Source organism: Corapipo altera, unplaced genomic scaffold, assembly GCF_003945725.1.
Source record: "Corapipo altera isolate COAL_440 unplaced genomic scaffold, ASM394572v1 45, whole genome shotgun sequence".
NCBI lineage: Eukaryota > Metazoa > Chordata > Aves > Passeriformes > Pipridae > Corapipo > Corapipo altera.
This window is the reverse complement of record NW_020884877.1, coordinates 9,039,910-9,062,240: the sequence shown is the minus strand read 5'-3', so window position 1 is coordinate 9,062,240 and position 22,331 is coordinate 9,039,910. Positions and strand designations below refer to the sequence as shown.

The following is a 22,331-nucleotide window of genomic DNA, read 5'->3' as shown; positions in this document are numbered from 1 at the left end:
ATTAATCAAACCCTACACTGCAGGATAATATTTTTTAATTGATATTGCATAGCACCTAGCAACTCCCAACTAAGTTACAGAAGTTTGAACAATATTCATATAAGGCAAAGATATCATCCTTCAGGAGACAAGAGGCAAACAGATGGAGAGGAAGCATGAGAAATTGGGAAATTATGTAGATTTGAGTCACATTCTGAGTCTTATTAAAGAACAAGTCACTTTATAGTGGAGGGTTTCTGTTACTGTAGGGTTGGGGGGTTTTTAAGGAAAATCATTACCGGAACTGCAAGATCTGTGGCAAGAACATATTTTTCTTACCAAATTTCTTATTTTCTAACCTCATATAGTGCTTCAAAATATATTGCTTTGGGAAAGTATCCTTCAATACAAGCAGATACCTCTGGAAATCACTATTGAGAAAATTAACATCTAGCATACAAAATTACACAACAAGTAGCTATATATGGAAAGAAGGAGAAATACTTGCCTAACCGGATATCAATAGGTCAAATTTTGATCCCAGATAACCAGTCTGCAATAAGTCTGTTTACATGAGCCCTTACTTGGTGTCAGTGGGTCAAAGAAACTGAGAATCTGCCAGCCAAACACACAGTACACGTAAAATATAGTGGTTTCCCTGAGACAAGCCTCATTGTTGGGAGCTATGTGGATCTCCACTTCTGGAGTAATAACTTCAGCCAGCAAAATCCACAGGATCTGTTTATCTTGGAATCAGAAAGTGCCAGCTGTCTACTTTACCCAGTATGAATAAATGCAGATTTACTGTTTCAAAAAGACTTATAAAGAATCATGGTTTTCTGAAGCCAGAGACAACCTTTTTAATCTCCACAGGCAATCTCCAGACCTATTTTCCTTTTACATTACCTGTAGATTAAAACCTGAAGACTGTGTATGAAGATCACTAAAGATCATCCTCCAGAGAAAGAGAGAAAGTCAGATTCTATTGGGGCTACCAAAAAGGTTAGGTTTGCATCATGTGCCAGCTTGGAGAAGGGCCCAATTTCAGCTTATATAGGAAGCATTAGCATGGCCAATTGTGCTGTAAACATCAGAAATAACACCTGGTCCTTCCTGAGTGTGTTGCACAACATCTAGCTTGAGAGAAGGAAAGAAGGGGGAAGTCAAGACAAAGGAGAAGGAAGAGGCAGAGTCTCTTTCTACTAACGGAAAAGAAAGGGAATGACTACCTTCAATCTCAGGACAGAAGTAAGATGGAGATGAGAGTGTCTAAGTTCCATTAATGTTGGCTACATCTCACCTGTGAAAACCAGGTGAGAAGTAGCACCTACTGTTGCTACTGCAAGAGAAAAATAAATATCTGACAGGAGGGAGAGGTAAAAGAAGTATAACCTAGATGGCTTTTTCCTCACTTAAATGCAACCCAATGTTAAAAAATCTCAGCCCGCCCTCATTGTCCCTGACACAGAGGGCCAGCAAAGCAACGAGAAACCCTGACCCTATGCCAGGTTAAGAACAAAAGCGCATTTGGATTTAATTACCCCTGTTGGAAAACAACCTTAGATTTGAATACAAAGCCAGAAAAGCAGTGAACTTTTTTCCCTAAATAATTTAAAATTAAATAATTTAAATCTTCCCATGTGAGATTTCAGCTCAAAAGACCCACCCATTTGAGAAGGCACAAATGTGATAAAATACTGTGACTGGGATAGAAATCTCAAGAGTATCTCAGACCACTGCAGAACTTAACAACCTAACCATCAGGTCTCACACATGAAAAACAGGATCAACTTCTAAATCCTAATAGGCACTTCTCTCACCCACTGTTTTACCTGTCTACAGTGGTTGACTAAGCAGTAGTGCGGCTTCTTTCCTCACTCTGGGACCATCCAGGTCCTTTGGTTCTCCACACTACTGTATCCACCATGTACAGCTGCCGTGGAGAAAAGGCAGTTGATCTGCCTGCAAGGACGTGGCCCAGCAGCTGCTCAACATGACAGCCCATGACAACATGACCTGGGAGTACACACCAGCATGCCAGGTGCTCCTTCACATCCCAAAACTTGTTGTCTCACGCTGAAAGTCTGGAAATATAGACTGGCTTGGCCTGAATCCCAAGAATAGCTGAAAACACAGGTTCACGTTTAAACCAGCCCAAATACCTTGATGTCACTATAAAGGTGTGCCACTCAGACATCTCTGAAGGAACAATACTTGGATGGACTCAGACTAACCTTACTATTTCACAAATCTCTTCTCTGCACCCTAGAAACACTCTGTCAGTGTTTAGAGATGCTATTTTTTCACCTGTGTACTTTAAACTACTTTCACTGCTGCAAAGGCATTGTCTCTCTTCATTAGCAGGTTTTTGCTCTATCGTATGCATTTTAATAATTTACTCAACCAGCGTGTATTCACTCATTTCCCTTTCAACTGGCAGTGCAACCATGCGAGTGCAATTCAGTGGATGAAGCAGCTATGAAAAATTGTTTAACTGTGACCTTAAGCAGCCTAGTTATGGTGGAAATTCTCCCCCATTAATCAGTTGCACTTTGTCTGCAGTGTTGACTTTGTACTTTTTATGGAGCCTTTCATTGCAGAAAAACTGGTGGATAGCTCAAAAATGTAAAAATTACATTCATATTTCAGAGCCCAAAAAAAAAAAAAAACAGAAGGAGAAAATATCTTGACAAAATTCTTATGCAGATTAAAGATGCTGGAACATGTACTTTCAGAAATGTGGTGTGGCATTTTCCTGTGTTATTTGAGAAAGTGTGTAATCACCCAGTTGTTGGGCTTATCATACAAGAAGTTGCCAGCAAATAACTGTTATCTCTCAACTGTGAGATCTCTGTCCCTGGCTGACATTGCTGATTAAAGGGTTCCCGTGGTGAGTGAGTGTGCAAAGGCAACCATTTTAGCTGGCGGGATATTGTTCCCCATTCATATTACTTTCAAAAAAGGATGGTGTTTACACAAAGGGCAAACAGCATCATAGCTGGAAAGGAAGAATCAACCATGAGTCTAGAGAAAAACAAGTGACAATTGATCACTGATGCAGGATTGTTGACGACATGTTACACTAAGGCTGGCAGGCTGCATTTAGCTTGATAGGTATGATGTTCTTACTTATGCAGCTGCCTGCCAGAAGCTGTAGGATCACCTGATTAGAAAAAGGCAGTTCCAGAAGCTCTTCTGTCCTGAATAATGCTTCATTTGTAAATCCTGGCATTTTCTGAAAGTACTGGTCAGAGGGATACATGCAGCAGAGTAAGTGTCTTACCTCCTGAACAGCACTCTGAGGGTAGCCAAGATGTGCAGGAACACAGAACACCCAGATTTCTACCAGGAAACATTGAACAGTTAGACAGTTAGACACTGGGGGCAAAAACTGTCTTTGGAACTGGTGTTTATGCAGCACCCAGTGCTGTTGTTTTAACAGTGAATGGTTTAATAGAAAGAGACAACTCCGAAGTCAATAACAAACACAGTTGGGGCTCATAATCTAAACAGCCCTATCTGACCTTTTCCTTAGCTGTCAGGGAAGAATATACTCTTGTTATACAGGCAAACCCCAGAAATAACTTACAGCAATTGTACAGGGGAGGCAGAGCACACAAAATGAAAGGGTTAGCACGTTCTTTCCTGAAAAAGGGTGTTACTCCCTCCATAACTGATACCAAAGCAGCTTTGGGCACAGTGCATCCCAATGAGAGAGCATGTGGCCTAATTTGGCACTTCTTCCACCAGCAGGAGCCTCTTCTGCAGGCTATTCACAATCCAACTGGGGCTGGCATCCTTGCCCGGTTGAAGCTGACATGCTGTGCCACATTATGAATGGGAACAGGACCATCCTAACAGATTAGCATGAAAGCAGGCTTGCCAGAATACCAGTATGTGGATAATATTTAAGTGTTAAAGGGGGGATCTCTGTCCAAAAATGATGAAATGACAGTCTGTCTTCAGCTTGCCCAGCTGCAGTTAGGAAATCTGTCACACGGTATCACAGCTGAGCTCGGCACACCCCAAAGCCATTTCTGCAGCCCAGAGTCAAAGAAGAAACTCTGTTTCAGGAATCAAGTTCTCTAGAGGGTATGAGAGGGTCCCCAGAAAAAAAATGGGAGAGTCTCAGATGACTGGTTGTTTTTCTTGCTGGAGCACCTGGTTTGGCGGGGAAGCCAAGTTAAGAATTGTTTCGTCTGTTTCCTCCAGGGTAATTTTTGTGCCTGTGAGCTTCATGGTAAATTTTGGAGTGAGAAACGAAGGTTAGGGTCAGAGTGTGATGAAGTCTATGCAGATATGAGAAGCCTCTCCCCACTTCTTTACTGCCTTGGGAGATAAAAGCAATACTCTGTGTGGGGCCTGTGCACTAGCTCCCGTTTGCTCTTTGGAGAAGTACTCTGCCCAAGGTAGCTGGCACACCGCTGAGTCTCAGCAAGCAATTCAGGCTGGGTACCCTCAAAGCTTGCAGAATACGAACTGAATTTTTGGAAGAGTTTTGTTGCACATAACCAGGAACTATGGCGTATAAGGCAAGGGAGAGTCATCCTTGCAGGATTAACAGGTCACTTGACATCCTGCTTTACCTCTCAAAATCCAGGGTTTTCCCATCTGTAGTTGGAAACGTGACCTACCATTTAGGCTGACAGGTGATTTACACAAAAAGTATACTTCAGCACCCTTCACAAGCTATTAATGTCACCTCCAAATACTCTTTTCAGGAAGTTTTCATAATAAAACAGGGGGAAAAACAACTAGATTTGCACAAACCAAAAAGTGTTTGACATTTTCAAAGGTGTGGGTTGAAACAAAAATATTTTTGATCCCAGATAAGATCCTAAGGAAATAATTACCGGGCCTTAGAGAAAACGTAAATCAAAACTGCCAAAACTGTGTCAGTAGATTTCATTACAGTTTACTTACATAAGCTGAGAATGCAAACAAGCAGAGTTCTGGGCAAGTTTATATTCCTGCATCTCCTTTTAGATCCGTCTGTTTACATTTTACAGTATTTTAGGAGTGACACAAAGGTGGCAAGTTGCTGAATTCTAAATGTCCTTCAGTAACTGGAACATTGCATTCCCATGCCTCTTGATGAGTCACATTACTTATTTGTCACATATGTTGTTCACACAAGGCAATGTATTCAATGAAGGAATGAATCCAGGCAGCTAGCCATGGACAGATGAATGGAAGTGACCAAAAGCAGGTTGGAGCAGAACACGAGGAAGGGAGAAAGGACTATTATATCTGTGCAGTCTCCAAATCCCTGTAATATCAAACACAAAGGCTTTAGAGAGTGAAAACAGCACTTCCCAGTGCAGAAACATGAAGGTTAAGCAGCAGCCTGCCCACAAACCTGGGTTGGGACCATGCTCCTTTCTTGACGTACGACCCTTTCTGACTGTGCTTTCGCCCTTGACCTGAGGACAGAGGAAAAAGAGCAGCTAGAATTTGGGTAGGCTGCTTAGCAGAGATGTGAAGAGCCTATGGATCCTTCACTGGGGCCACCTGGGAACCCATTTTGGAAGGAATGAGAAAACTGAATGCATTGCCAGCATTATGTTGAGCTGTTGTTCCCTGGAGTCCAAGTCTTCAGCTGGACTGTGAAATCAGAGGACTTGGAATTGAAACAAAGATAATCACAATTACAAAAGATGTTTTTTACCATATCACCTCTTTTCACCATTGTCTCCATAGGGCATGTGGACACCACAACAGGTCGTTTCCGGGTTCATTATTCTAGCACAATATTTTTTGTCAGCAGTTTTTGAAGGGAAAAGTAGTATTCTGCTATGATAGCCAACAATTAGACCTGGTTATCTCAAACAGTATATCCAAACCCTTCATACCTCATAGCTAAGACACGAGTCTATTGCCTTTGTAATGGATTAGCACTGTGGCAGCTTCTTCCATCCCTGGATACCAGTCTTAGTGATTGCCCCAGCCACTGAGATCCAAATCCTGGCCTTGGTTTCAGAAACTTAAACGCCGCAGCCCTAACACACACAAGTAATCTAGACAAGAATCAGTTGACTTACCAGGCAATGTATAAAGTAAAGAAACCCTGATCTTTGTTCCTATACCTAAATGGCTGTGAACTCAGATGAAGTTTGGAGTGATCAAACTCACTGAAGCTCTTCTCACCATTTTTGCTCTGTGACTATAAAGAAAACAATCAATATGGGCACTTTTCTGTCAAAGAAAGGCTTCAAGAGCCCTGAATACTTTCCCTTGAAATAGATGGGTCCACTCAAGCTCTTCGGCATGACTCCCACTGCTTGGCCAGGGGTGCATTTCTTGCACGACATCACTTCATGCCACTCATCACACTGTGATCTTCAGTATTCTGATCTATTCCTTATTCCAAACTCAGAGAGGTAAGCCTTTCCCACACCAAAGCATCAGGAAGATCTTGAGGATTGCCTCAGTTCTGTATCCTTCTTTCAGGCATGGCTGAGTGCCTGACTGCCCTGGGAATAGGTTCTGTGCCATTTGCTAGAAGGGAATATTGTTTCCTCTCTAAGGAGGCAACTTCTGGCTGTGCAGGTTCATTGCAACTACAGCTGTTATACATGGTGTGGAGAGGTGCATCTTGTGGTAGCCATGTGAGTGAATGGGGTTTTAAATAAGTGGAATTTAATATTTAAATAAGGGGAAATTAATATTTCATTGTTTGAGCCATGCTGCTTTCAAATCTGTCCTCTGAGAAACTGAGATCACTGCAGCCTGGAGAACAGGCAGGACTCAAGGGAATGACAATTCTCAATTCTAGACTAATAAACTTTGGTCTGACCTAGAGCAGCCATGAATCCTAAATGATCCCTCTTACTTCACTCATGTTAAGATAACCACTGTGGTTTTTCAGACTCTGACATTATCCATGACCTCTTTTCCTGAAAGGACAGTTGAATAGAAAATTTGTGTCCAAATCCTTCCTATTAATTCAAAATACAACAAAAAGATATAGGCTCTTGTACTCTGGAGAAGATGACCAGTCTTAATACATTCTACTTTATCCACAGACCTTTCAGCTTGAAAGCAAAAGTCCTCCTCATCTTTCCTTTGCTGGTGTAATCTCAGCATCTCTCTCAGAAAACTGATGAAATCAAAATGTAACCCGGGATCTCCAGCAAAACTTGAGCATGTTCATTTAAAGGCCTCCTTCTTCCAAATAAAGTAATGATTCAGTGTCACACAAAAAAGTTCTCTTGTCCCTCAGCTCCCACCAAGAATTGTAGAAGTTGATTCTACCTAGAAGGAATTAACTGGTTTATAGCATTAACCAGTTAACCCCACAGCACTCCACTGAAGTCAGGAGGCTGAGCTGGGTAGGGGAAATTGGATGGACAGTTTGAAGAAATTTACAGTGAAGGTTGGATTTGTGCAGGAACATTGGCACCTAGCACACGATTATGTTCAACAGATTCTGAAAAGCTGGTCCTAAATTTCAAATTGGGTTTGAACCCCCAGTAAGACACATATCTGGCATGTTTTGTCCCCTGGCTGCAGGACGGGCAGAACCAGCTTTCAGTTCCTAAGGCTTCCAAAGGCAGTTCTTCTCTCCAGACCCAGTAACCTCCTACAGAGAGCTCAGACTGTTCCTCCATTGCTTACACGCTCTCTTTTGTGATTCACACAAACCACTCTATTGCTTGCATTGTCATTACAGTGCACTGCAAACTCGAAATCAAAACTCTGTCTCCAGTATTCCCACATATGCCATGATTACTTGCCCATCAGGGGAATCCTGATATTCTTATCTACCTCCACAAAGGATTATGTGTCACTTCAAACCCTCTAGCCACCTGGAATACGGAAATTCCATTTACGTAAATTCACGACCCAGGTTGTTTCTCTGCTCTTGCTGGGGTGGGTGTTCGTGGGTGTTCACATCAGCCCTTTACCCTTGCATGGTGCTTTAGAGTTACAAGCAGCAAACACAAAGCTCAAGAAAAGGAAACATATCCTTTGGTCTGATGCAGAATGACAGGCAGAAGAAATCTAAGAGATTGTTATATAATCGGGGGGGGGTTGTTTAGAGAGAGAGTGAGCTACTCTGAAAAAAACTTAGCACACAAATCAATAGTTAGTTCTTCCTCTCTTCAATACAGTCTTTCACAAAAGTGCTCTTACCCAGGAGTCAAGCTCTGGAAAACCACTGGTACCTTAGGGAGCTTCTTAGCTGTTCCAGTAGAGAATGGATTATTTAAGGATTTCGGCCTTGGATTAAACTCCTTGGGAAGCTTCAAATGTTGCCTTTCCACATCAAACAGCATCCAAATCAGTTGTTGGCATAAACAACAGACAAGCTGCCTTTTCTCCTTGCCAGAAGAATTAGGTCCAATGGGACTTAGCGACCAAAATTTTTTATACCATGGCTTCGAGCTCAAGACTTCCCACCAACCAGCCACCCAATTTTTGTGGGTTCCAGCCATGGAATGACTGCTAAGAGACAAAATCTCAGACTTAGGGAGGGGAGGGCATGGGTCCAGCTTCACTCTGAGACATGGTAGAAAGTTCTCAGAAATATGCAGGAATTCATTTTGTCTAAACCTGAGATGTATTTGACCCTTATTGAATTTTAATGCAACTGGCAGAACTCTTAGATTACAGCCTTCTTCTTCTCATTTAGTTCACAGTTCAAAAACTAATATTACTCATCTATTAGCATTTCACAATGAATTATTTGTTTAGTAGCAAAGGAAAGTGATTAAAATATACAACGTGGTGCAAATCACCTTCTCATCCTCTGCACTGCTGTATAATTCATGCTGAAGGAAAAATGAGATTACAGCTCAGGGACTGTCTCCAGAATGAGTTATATTTGCCCCATTTCCCATTCCTGTTATAATCTTTGTCAAGACAGTAGAATGATATGTCCCATTTGCTGTCCCCTTCACAGTATTTGTCACACTACTGCAATAATATAGTTGCTGGATACCCATATACACATCATGAATTATTTGTTGATGTAAGGAAAGTGTTCTTGCATTCTCTTTGAGTAATCTGTCCTTCCCTTTAAATCCAGAAGCAGGTACAGATCAACATTATTCCTTTTTACTGCTTTTAGGATGAGACTTGCTACACTCATCCTTTTGTTAAGAAGTGGTAAAAGAGGAGGGGTTGAGCAGCACAGTGGCAGACACAGTGTATCACTTTGCTAATTGCAAGGAGAGATTCAGGTGTTGGCAGAGATCAAGCCTACTAATATAATATCACCAGTCCTAAAGGGCAAATAATTGCAACAGATAAATCACTATTCAATAAACACACCATTAGAACAGTCATCTACCCCTGAGCAAACAGCTTTGAGAAAACTTATCTTCTTATGCAAGCATTTGTGCAGGACTGATACTCATCAACTAACAGCATTTATTTAACTAATGTCAAAAATGGATATGCTCTGGTTGCTGCTAAGTAAGTGCAAATAATGGAAGAAAAGGAAAAAAATGAAAGCATGAAAAGTGGACACGGTGCTTCAAAATTAACAGGAAAAGGATGGAAAAAACATTAGGCTGTTTAGCTTGCACTACTAGAATAGCCTCACATGGCAGGATACTTGAAAAAGGGGTCAAGTAATTACCCTGAGCAAGCAATCCCGTTATTTCAGAGGTTCAGTTCAAAGACTTACCTGCCACTTCTTGGTTGGAAACTGTGCAAGAGCAGGTTCACTCCTGTGATTTCAATGTGCCCTGAGTCTGACTGCACTGGAAATTAGGTGGGTTTGAACACTGGGTCATAGTTGGGAAATGCAGCTCCAGGCCCAGACTCCTGAAGGAACTGCTCCCTCTGGGGTGGGACTCACCAGAGCTCTGAGCCAAGGAACCCTGCAGCTGGAGTTCGAGCTGCTCTAACACCTCTGCCTCCCCTGGGGCCCAGGATGAACACATACAAACTTCTGAAAACAAGGGAGCAGAGGCTGTGGGTAAGCAGAATGGGATCAAAACCAGGACATACAGAGTTAAGAGGGATCCCAGTCCTGCAATCCCAGAGCTGCTGGGGCAGCTTAGCAGCGAGCAGATGACTGTGGGCAGGTACACATCATGAGCATTCCTGGCTGTCTCTGCTTCATCTGCCAGCAGTAATCTGCGTTTGCAGTGTGAGCTGCAGCTGTGCAGGGAGATGGGTTTGCTTCGCTCTGGTACACTGAGAGCAGTTGTGTTCTGGCAGGACTGCTGCTGGTGCCAGCCACACTGGAGAAGACCCAAAGAAGTGTACCAGAGGAGGGAAGGAAAGAAGGCCAGCTGAATCAGACTGGCAGCAGAAGAAAACCTTCACTTTCAGCACTCTGCCTGAGGCATGAAGACACCAAGGGAACTAGACAGTTTGTGATCTGTGCTATGTTACAGGAATAAAAGAACAACCTTTGTGTTCCAGCCCAGAAGTCCTTCCAGTGCAGTTTGCTGTCAGACCTAGCTTTGGCAGGGCTGGGAGCAGGGACCCAGATCATACCGGAGCTAGCAGGGGCACAGACCATGCAGCAGAGCAACCACACAGAAGGAGCACAAGAATATGCTGCCCCCTCAACAGCTGGGAAAAATGAAGTGGCCAGCCCATCATGACACATGAGGAGGAGGGATGTACAAGCAGAAAGCCTGGTCAAAAGCAGCAGCAAGCCCACTGAGAAAAGGCAATTTCTCTATGACCACCAATTTGACAAATCTGCTTATGAAAAGGGTGAAGGAAGGGAATTTACCTCTGATAAATCCAGATTAGTAAAAGCATTTGTTCCTCCCAAGTCAAAGAGCCAGGGGATACACAGCAATACATATTTCTGCAAACAAGTAATTAGTATCTCATAACAGCTAAAAATTAACAGTGGAAACTTCCCCCTCCACAGAGAGAGACAGGGATGGTCAACAGCATGGTAGCCAGGGTAGCCCCAGGAGCAGAATGGCTTGCAGACCTGATTTGACCTGAAGGGCTTCACCTCTGCTAAAAATGACACAGAGGCCATTTTAGTTCTGCCCTAAGCTGGATGTCCATGAGCCAGCTATGCACTCACTGCATCTTTCTTTGGGAGGTTTGCAAGCTTAAGAATCCTAAATGAGAAAGAAATCAAAACAAGGAGACTGTCATTCATGCCACTTACACAGAAAATGAACTTTTCTCACCACACAAACAGAAGCAGCAATATGGCAGTCAGGTTTGTATTTAGAAAGAAAACAGTAGCAAGAATGCTCTCATTTTTTTCAGAGATTATACATTCTTCAATGACGCTTTTTGTATTGCTGTTTGAAATATGTATTTCCAAATGCGATACATTGTGCATGAGTTTAAGAAAAAAACAACAGAATAGTTACAATTCTGATGGTGAACAGATGCCTGGAGAGAATAGGAACAGAGAAAGCAGACGGATACTAATTCAACCTCCTAATACCACCCTCCTGGCACCCAGCTTTTTTCAGCTCAAGAGACATCTTCCCTATCCCAACATTTTTCTTCCCTAAGCTCTAAGGTTTTCAGTTAGTCTGTTCAGTTGAGAGCAAGATTATAGTCAGCTGTCAATGATTTTCAGCAACAGTCCAGAAGGATTTCTTATTTTAGACTAAGATGGGGTACTTCACATTGGTTAAACTTGCAATAAATCAAACACCAAACCTCAAAAAATAACCAAAAGCCACCAGTCAGGCTTACCAGAGGCAAAAGACTAGCTTAGTTTTTGCACACGTCAGTCAGACAACAAAGTAGGACAAGGAAATCAATGACCAGAGATTCCCCAGTGAGAGCCAGTTTTGCATTTGCTGCTATTCACAAAAGGTGTGTAGGTTGAAGTCACTTTCATATACCTTGAAAGCAAGACAGTTTTATATATATTATTCAGATCTTTATTCTTCCTTAAATGGTTCATTCACCTTAATAATGTATTTCCCCTTGTTAACTACAGCAGTTGTGTTTATGCAAAACCAGAAGAAGGTATGAATTTGCAGGAGCCATCATGGGGTTTCACAATGTACTGCACAAGGAAAGCAGGCAGTTGCATAATTATTCCAGCATGACATGTTCATGCATAAAATTAGGCCTTCTCTCCAAGCACTGTCTGTCAATAAGCCCTGTAAGTCTATAGGAGAGCTGTTCATAACACATTCAATTTTACCCATCAGTATGATGTCCAATTACGTGGGAAAGGGTGAAAGACTTTATGCCACATCTAAACATGACAGACATAACCTTTAAGTACTGGCAAATGCCAAGATGTTGCTGGCGGTAGGCATTCTGAACATGTTTGTGTTTTTCTTTGTACATGATTTCCCCCCTTTTTTTGATAAATGCAAATTGTTAAATATTTTAAACCCCTGCATTATCACATCTCACAAGAAGCAAGTTAGGAAAGCGGAAGAAAGTTTTAAACACCCTAACATACCCTCATGCATTTAGCACAATGTGGGGTTTGTTCCTTCCATGGGTACAAAAGCGGCCTTTCCCTACCCCTGGTTTTAGCACAAAAGTACTGAGCTGGAAGTTCAACACTAAGTCCAATCACTGGAATGCTACACAAAACTAAAAAAAAAAGCTAAATAATTTTGTTGTATTGTTCTGTGTAGAACACATCAAAAGCCTCTGTTCTACCTCCAAATGGTAAAGCTGATCTGTACCTCACAAATCTTTCCAAAGAGGCCAGCATGTCTTCCTTCTTAAAATACCTCCCAGCAGGGAGCACAACAGCAGGTCTAGTTTATCTTAATTACGTCTCTTTATCTCCATAGGAAGAAGAGATTACTGGCAGTAGGTTGCTGGCTAGAACAGAAGAAGCCAAAGAGCACAAGCCATTTCTATTTCTCCACTTCTCCCTGTCTCAGGTAACTGCAATGGGAAAACCTCATGGAGGGAGTGGAGACCAGGAGAATGATATTTCTCTTGTTTCAGGTTATGCATTGTAACTGAAAGTGTGTGGTCAGCGTCATAGTGGGAGTAGAAGAAAGAAAGAGTTCCTTTGTGGAGGATGTGCTTTGTCCTTGCTTACCATGTAGGGAAACAACAAAGAGAAAGTTGGCTGCAGCCACCAAGGCAGCGGGCTCTAGCAAAGACAAAACTTGAGAAACACAGCCTCTGCATCAACCAAAACAAAAGAGAAGGATACTTACAGTGCTGAGTGCCCGCAGGACAAAAAGTGACTGTCAGAATTTTCATTTGATCGGGTGCTGTGGACATGGTAGTTCTTTTTGCATCAGGGAAGTTACCTTTCTGACAGTTACTGACTCTGCTGTGTCTCTTTTAGCTGCCTTAGGGAGTAGGCTTACGGGTTTTGTGTTCCAGGGAAGGTGCTGTGGTGTTTGATTTGAAGCCAATGGCCTATTGGAAATTGTAGTTTGGTTGCTTTGTGGCTATTTTGGTTGCCCCTTTTTTAGTGTCCTGGCTGAGTGTTTAACTAACATGCCCTCAATTTTGTTTCTTTGTTATTAGAGAAATCCCATTCTGTTTTTCAGCACAGCATCATAAACTGCCTTAGGAGTCTGATGTGCCGCCCAGAGAAGTTGATGGGAACTAGAACAAGATTCTCCTGTGCTTCCTAGGGCCTAATTAGTGAAGTAAAAATAAGATTGTAACATAAATCTGAGTTACCATTCTCTTATATGCTTTGCTCAGCTGTGGTGATCTTTCCAAAACTGCTTTTCTTATAAGTTTTCATGGTCCTGAGGAACAATCTTTTTTGCTTCATTTACATCCTGGTCAGAACTAATAACTTACCAGAAAATAATTTCCAGAAAAGTTAATGGAAATATTTAGTGTGTAAGACTCAGCAGAAACACCTTGCAGAGGTAAAACAGACAATTAGAAGTCTTCCAGTTCACAACAAAAACTTAGCTCTCACTGACCTTATATCTGCTCCACATGCGGAATAAACATAAACACTTAAAATCAAGGCCTTACTGGCCTAATCTAGATTATTATTATGACTCTTCCTCTGTTGAATACTATGTATAAGAAATTCAAACACAGTTCAGTTGTCTTTTGCTGCCTATTTCCTGTGATGGGTAGCTACTGATGGTGAATAATATTTCCTTGCCATTAGGAGCTGGATTATGACGCACAGCTCATTCCATCAGATGAGTTTTGAGGATTTGCAGGTGGCAATTTGCAGGTCTCCGTTGTACAATGGACTTCTTGCCTTCACTCTAACTGTTGCATAAAGGCACAGTCAGCAGACTGGGCCACCACTAAAAAGGTGGAAGGAAGCTCTGGCCCTAAGATTCCCCAATTTAAAGGCAAAACATAGGTTGACCATAAAGCTAAATAAATGCTGATGAGTAGCCTCTCCTTTATCCTCATGTAGCGAAGGGTGGATTTACAGGCCTGAAGTCAGCAGGAAATCCTTTCAAGCAGCTTGGTAAAATTTAGCCAAGAATCCTTTTCCAGCAGATCTTTGGCAGACTGTGTGCACCCTTCTGGTTTCCTTCTTGATGAGGATCGTGCTATCCACATACTGAAGGACAAGAAAAATAAGACACTAGTAATAATAACATATTAATTTCAAAAGCTGGCAAGTTTTCTTCCTCCAAATTAGGAAGCACCCTTGAGCCAGCTGGACAGTGTGAGTACTGGCTATCAATGTTCTTTTCCAAAACAGAAGTCATTTGATAACTTCTTTCATGTATAAATCTTTGTCTCTTTGAAACATGATCTGTATCTTCCTGCTGTCTATAAAGAAGCTGTACCCCAGAAAGACCCCAGTTCTGACTGGGGCCTTTGGGACAATACAGTTGATAAATTCAAGTGATGATCATGATGACTGCTTTATTAAGCTGTAACACTCCAACTGTTGGCATGTAGCCAACAAGTGAAATGGTTGCCTGTTTCACTGTTCTGGGAATCCCACAACAGTCTGACAAATCTGAATTTTATTGCGAGGCCTGTGTTTGAAGTTCCAGCCATACAGGCCTCCAGGACTAGTGGCCCAGTGTCTGAGCATGGCTTTTATGTCAGAAAGCATGGGGAGGTTTCGTAGCAAGAACAGTATGAGAGCTTCTGAACAGGAAAATATCCATACCCAAAATACTTATCCACCTGCAGTTTACCAGTGAAGGCCCAAACAAATTACTGACTTGCTGATCTTTTCTCCTGTGAAAAATGTACAGTCATGGTGGAAGAGTAAGATTCAAGTGTGCATGGTACTTTCTTCTGAAGAAATGGAATAGGGGTAGCATATGTACATCTCATTCAGCAAGCTTCAGCTGTTGTGGTGGTGAGTGGTAGAAAACGGAAGACTCCATTTTGTGCTATACTTGTGTAACTCTTCATTCTGTAAAAGACAAACATGCATCACTCATGCTCGTGTTTCATGCTCAAGACTGTTAAACAGCAGTTTATGTTGTGCCATATTTCTTTTTGTTCCTGACAGTCCTTTGTTATTGTAGATATCAAAACAAGGTTGTTATAATTTTCACTATGCTCAGAGCTGGAGAAATCCAGCTAGGCATCAAGAATCATTTTCTAAATCTACCCTCCTGCAAATGGGGAGGTGGGGTAAAAAAAAGCACAAAACCATGGGAAAAACTATCCATATTGTGCAGTTCCTCCTTTCCTCTCCCACTCGGGGCCTATTTTCTTTCGTAACCAGCTCAATGGCATTTTCAGACAGCTGAATGCTTTCATTTTTTCTAGCTAGATTTTTCTAAGCAATCAGAATTCTGCTGCAGCATTAAATTAAAAAAAAAAAATAAATAGAATGAGCATTTCAACTACAAGCAGTCTTTGCTCTTTCACTGCAGCATGGCTCCCATCCAAAGCCAATTATGCAAAACAACAGCACCTCGGCACCACTACCACAGCCATCTAAAGGGAAGAATTACACCTACTCAAAGCTGAAAACATTTTCAAGAAATTTAATTATTTTCTTACTTTCTCGCCTCAAGCGTGCTTTTTACCTTACTTCACTCTAAAACGCCTTGGGTGTTATTCATCTAGAACATATGGAGCACTATATAAATCCAAGTTGTTGCTAATTTTACTTAAAAGTCAGGTTTTATTTTCTGTTTTTACTTCTGCCTGTTTATACTCCTTGAAACATCTTCTGCATTGCCCCAGATGTCGCTTCTCACAGTGCTTCAGCCTTTGTACATGTTAATCTTGCTTCCTCAGTACTTGCAATTTTTTTGCCTCATACAGTGATGGAGAGAAATGCAATGTCAAAAACTAATTGTCAAAGAAAATAGCAAAATTATTTAAGTTCATGCCTTTAAATTCAGTATCAATTAAGTTTAATGGTCAAAATCTTTTCATTGATTTATGAAACTGTGCAGATCATGATTTCTAAAGGAAGAAGTGACTCTGAGACAGCTCTATCTAATAGAGAGATTTCTCTTTATTTTAGAGTCTTCTGCCTTAACTTTTACATACTACAGAAATAATTTGCAGCTTTTTGTTCTCATATTAGGCTTTCAATGATCTTGGTCAAGAACTCCAAGAATACTGATAACAGCTGCTGGCAAAGAATGTTCCCTGTGCTGCAGTGGGCTGTAAGACAGAATAATCGAAGCATGATTTACTCTCAGATATGGCACCAGTGGACTCTCCAGAATATCTATCAGAGTTATATTCTGGAGGCACAGTGAGTTGTCAAATATTCGCCTAAGTTGTGCTGGTCTTCTAGCAGGTATTCATTTAACAGCTGGGATGCCCAGCAGGCTGTACTCATTTCCAAAATGAGAAAGTGTTCTTCATAAGGAAGAAATCTTAATTTAGAGTATAATGTTTCACATGTAAACCACACAAATATTTGCATAAATATTGATACTGTTTCATGTGTGCACTCATACTCCCTAAATGAAAAATGGTTGAAATGAAAGGGCTGAGTGATTTCTTCACTCTCAAGCAAGCTCATACAGTGTTTTGTATCTTCCATCTCTTGGTTTGTAGTGTGAAAATGCTACATATGAGGCTAAGAGGAAATAATGATTTTCTTCTTTATGTATCCCTGGGTCCTCTTTCAGCTTGAACACTCTGGGTGTGGACTTCACCTGGCTCCAGGTTCTCTCAGGTAGTTGGCTCCCCAGAAACCATGAACACTGCTTGCTCCTGGTCAAACACAGCAAAGCTATTACCTTACTTTTTTGGGACAGTGGCTATAAATCATTCCTTTTCAATTAAGTTTTCACTCCTTTATGTACAGTTCTTTGCTAGCATGAACTGAGAACTGTGAATGAAAGTAGTAATTTGAAAGAATTCTCTTTGACTTGGGCAAACAACCAACTTTGACCAGACAACCCCTAAAATATACAAGGCACTGAAGTGAAGGGGGAATGGGGAGACAAGAATAGGAAGAAGAGAGTGGAACTATACATAGGATGAGGGCAACGGTAAGCAGAAGAATAGATCTTGGCCCTGCGGCACAAATTTTCTCTTGGAAAGCAAATGATTAATACGGTATAGAGCCAGCCATCAGCCTGAATTGTTCTTGACATCATGGAAAAGAACAAAATAATAGACAAATGCAAATTTTGAAAGAAGCAAATACGTACTACATCCTACAGCATGTATGTTTCTATTAATTGAGCTTGCAGTATGCAGATCTGAGTGGGAAGAGGCAAAAAATCTGGAATTTAGGTCTTGGTCCTCTTCGGAAGCTTCCACTCATTTAACCACCACACATACTGACCTTGTATCTCTGCAGCTTGTCTCAGTACTTGGACTTGCTCCTGCTGCTGAAAGCAATGGTAAGACCATCATTGTGCTCAAAAGCACTGAAATTGTAAATAGTCTCTCTGGAATCACTCAGCATGGATATCAACAGAGCTGTGTTGATGCCTTCTTACAGTAAAGTCCAAATTTTTCACATCAGAATTCTAGCAAAGACCTATGGAAAAGAACAGAGCCACAGCTCCTGCCATTCAGTAGTACTGTGCTAAGAGAACAACAAGCAGTTCATTGTCAGTAAATGTATTGTGTTTGCATGGCAAGATTTTGGAAACAGGGAACTGCAGGGTGGTTTCTCTGAGAAGCTGCTGGAAGCTTTCCCTGTGTCCAACAGCGTCAATACCAGACAGCTCCAAGGTGAACTTGTCACTGTCCAAGCCAGGTCCATCAGCAACAGTGGTAATGCCTCTGGGTTAACATATTTAAGAAGGGGGAAGAAAGCCCGCAGCTGCATTTGCAGTCAGATAGAGGAGTGAGAACATGCGAGAGAAACAACTCAGCAGGCACCAAGGTGAGAGAAAGAGAAGGGGGAGAAGGCACTTCAGGCACCAGAGCAGATATTCCCCTGCAGCTCACGGTGAAGACCGTGGTGAAGCAGCCATACTCTGCAGCCCACAGAGATCCATGGTGAAGCAAATATCCACCTGCAGCCCATGGAGGACCCCACACCAGAGCAGGTGGGTGCTAAAAAGAGGCTGTGACCCAGTGGGAAGCCCAGAGTGAAGCAGGTTTGCTGGTAGGACCTGTTGCCCTGTGGAGAGAGAATCCTATGCTGGAGTAGTCTGCTCCTGAAGGACTGCACCCTGTAGCCCCCTCTCCCCCTGTGCCAGTCAGGCAGAGAAGGCAGAGAATTTGTCAGTAAAGTTGAGCCAGGGAGAAGGAAGGAGTGGGAGGAAAGGTGTTTTAAAATTTGGTTTTATTTTCTCATTATCTTACATTGATTTGATCAGTAACAAATTTAACTAATTTCCCCAAGTCGATTCTTTTCTGCCTATGACTGTAACAGGTGAATAATCTCTCCTTGTCCTTATCTCCCTGTCCTATCCATGTCCTTTCACTGTATTTTCTCTCTTCTGTCCCGCTGAGGAGGTGAGTGAGAGAGCAGCTTTGGTGGGCACCCGCCATCTAGTCAGGGTCAACCCATAACAGTTAATAGTAAAAAAGAGGTTCCACGAGGAACTTCAGAAAGCTCAGCAAGGTCCTGCTTCAATATATTATTATGCTCAGCAGTACATGTTGCTGCACGTAATATGTTGTTTACTCTCTGTCCCTGATCAAAGATCTGCTGTGTGCAGTGCTGGTAAGACACTGGAGAGCTCTGTCAAGGAAAAGAGCAGTTCCTTGGCTTAAAAACCTATAAGAGACCTTAAGAAAGGCTTGTTGGTTCTGCACAAATACAGCAACATTAAATTATAACCCAAGCTTTTTACCAAGCTCACTCAAGTACAGCAAATACCAGCTGGAGGGTAAGGAGGGATTTGCTTTCCAAACAGCTAGGAGAAGCATTTATTTCAGTAAATTAAACAAATATCAGCCTGTTTATGACAGTAAAAGTCAGTTGGACATCATGAACTGTGGCTTGTACTGTGAGCTGTTCAGGACCTGGCATCCCAGGAGGAACTGAAAGGAGTGCAGCAAAGCTACAGAAAGATGCAGATGTATGGACTATGGGTCAACAGGATTGAGACATCACACCATGAAGATGTAGGGCACGTTTCTACCACTATTGCTGATGATGCTATACCGTTCATCCGTGGCCTCCTGAGAGACCCATCTGCCTGCAGAAGAAATGCGACATGAGCTGTGCTTCTGTCTGGGAAAAAAAAAAATCTCTATTCCACCTTTACTTGAGACTGTTGAAATGATTTGGGACACCAGGAAAGAATTGTCCCTGGAACTTGGAGAAATAAGGAGAGGAAGAAAGGAGGAGGATGCATTTAGAGCAGAAAGATTTTTTGCATCATCTCTGCAACATGCTTTTCAAAGACCCAGGAAGGGCCACCCACAGCCTGGCCAGAAGTGAGCAGGTGTTATTCCTGATATAGAATCACAGAATGGTTTGGGTTGGAAGAGACCTTAAAGGTCATCTAGTTCCAATGTCCAATGCTTCACTAGACCAGGTTCCTCAGAGCTCCATCCAGCCTGGCCTTGAACACTTCCAGGGATGGAGCATCCACAACTTCTGTGGGCAACCTGTTCCAGTTCCTCACCACTCCCACAATAAAGAATTTTTTCCTAATATCTAATCTAAACAATACTCTCTTTTAGTTTGAATCCATTCTCCCTTGTCCTGTCACTACATGCTGTAGTAAAAAGTCCCTCTCCAGCTTGGACTTCAGCTCCAGTGGCACCTAAATTCCCAGAAAGACAGCTTTTCTTCCCTGCACTATACTTAGTCCTGCTTATCAAGGACTGCCCAATGCCTGACCAAAGGGACAGAAACTGTCCCAGTTTGTTCCCCTTGTGTAGGAGTACCAAGTGCACTTGTATCATCCTAAGAGCATGCACACCATGCTTTCATAACCCTGCAGCACTATGTATGTGGCTAACACATGCCACTCATGTCACTTGTTCCTTACTGTCCAGGTGATGGCTGCAGATGGTCTGAAATCTCTCTGCCATGTAACTTCACAGGGTCCCAGTTGCCTATAATGCGAGAAAAGGGAACCCCATCACACTGAATGACCAGGAGGATTTCCAACAACAATTTCCATCAGCTAGTTATTCTTAATGTGGCCTGAGTTTTGGCACTTTGTTGCCAGCCACTCATGCACTGAATATTCTGTCAACCTGTAGGGAGTCTGTGACTCTCTTCACTGTGAGCAATCCAAGAGGCAATAGGGCATTCTGTTCCAAAGAATGAGTGGGAAGGCTCCCTTTGATTTGTCATCTCCAGCTGATTTCAGGGGAGTTGGATTTTCACTCCCTCCCCAACTCTTTTGCCCTGTATTTTTACATTCTCTGCTTTTACTAATACATAATTTTTAAGGCCTTTTTTCATTATTTTTTTTAAGCATATCTATCCTTCCTGGTAATGCAGACAGCCTTGAAAATGCAAATCAAAACACACATAGCACCAGGAACAAGATAAACTTTCTGATTAAAGGATCGTTGCTCTAGGCTTCTATTCTTCAGTGAATAGAGACCTTAAAGAAACCTTACCTGAGGTTTGCAGGAAATCTCTGGTGAGGCTGGCATTTTAGTACTGCTCTTGGATCTCAGCCTGGTATTTTTTTCTGAGGGCTGTCATTTTGCTGGTAACACGAATGCCTTTGTAGTTGAGAGAGAGAAATGTGAGTGAGCTGGACTATGTTAATGCCAGTACACACACAGCCAGACTTAGTTAAAAAAATAAAAGAAATTGAACTTACCTAACAATAACTGAGAAAATCTGATTTCTTATTTGTTCCAATGCTGAGAGGCATTCCCTTTGTCTCAATCTACTTCTCAGCAGGAGTCCCACACTGATGAAGTATCATCAAATTGTCATCTCCCACTGAGAGAGACACCCGCACTGCTCGCTGATTGGAGAGATAGAAACAGTGACAGGTGTTTGTAAAAACTGTGGGGTTTTAAAATTAAAGGAAAAAAATATTTTTCCCCTTGTGGCATATATTTCCAAAATATGAGAACTCCTGAAGAACATTAAAATTATGTTGTGAGAGACTGAAGAAGACAAATGAGACTTGTTAGTGCAGCAAGGAACTGGGTGACAAAAGTTCGAGAAAGTCAGCCTCAGTGGTGCAAAGGACTTCATTCCAGGTCAGCTCAAGTCTTGATAATTCTGTGGCAGAGTAAGACAAGTCTGTTGTTTGGGTTCATCTCACAATGGCTGTTCAATCAAAGGAGTTGGTGGGATTCTGAATGAGGGTATCTACGCTAACATTGGTTAGGATAAAAATACAAAATTTATACAGGACTCGTAGCATCACTTATTATTAAAACTGAACAGATCTCTTCACAGTGAAACAATATTTCATTAGTTTTCTTAGCCATCTCAGAGACAGCAATTGAATTTCTCATAGAAATTGCTCAGCAGTGATCTCCTCAGCTAAATGGGGATAATGCCAAGCCCTCCTTTTACACAAATGAAAACAAATGTGTTAATTTGTGTGAGGTCCACAGCTGCTAAAGTCAGGAATGTGACAAGAATGTCCATGATAAGATGAGTAATCCTACCTTCAGCATGAAGTGAATAGTGTTCAGTAAATAACCTGGGACCATACAGACAGAAGGAGAAAGGAAAATATTGAGCAGCTTCTTGCATGGTGGATTTAGTCTGTCCTCTGCATTGTGAGACACAGACCCTCTGGGGAGAAATAATACATGCTTATGCAATTAGATAATGCATGCACACAGGAGGGTTAATTAGGGTTGCACAGTTCTGACATCTCATATCTGTGTGGTTTTGAATCTGTGTTCTGCTGTTTTTCAAGGGATTGTTTTTAACTTTCGTGTTTGTTTACCAGAATGTAAACAGTATTTGTGTTCTAACACCAACCAGCCATTTGCTTCCTCCTCTTGTCTAACTGCCCCCTCTGTCCAGGATCCCTCTTAGAGCTTAGATCAAAATTAGCTCCCTATTACCTCAGCTTATACGAGGATGAACAACAATAGTTAAGTATTTTCTGTCTCATTCTACCACTCTCCTGAAAAACAACTATAAAGCCGAGCAGCCACAAAAAACCCACAAAATCAAGTTTGACCTTTTATGC

At 41.9% G+C, this 22,331-nt stretch overlaps 1 long non-coding RNA gene across 1 annotated transcript in view; it reads left to right on the top strand.

Annotated features, from left to right (window-relative positions):
* Positions 1–22,331, top strand: part of LOC113944109 — a 68,979-nt gene that overhangs the window by 34,877 nt on the left and 11,771 nt on the right. The window contains exon 2 of the long non-coding RNA XR_003526584.1: positions 12,690–12,782. This is a non-coding gene — a long non-coding RNA (uncharacterized LOC113944109). The remainder of the gene's footprint in view (positions 1–12,689; positions 12,783–22,331) is intronic.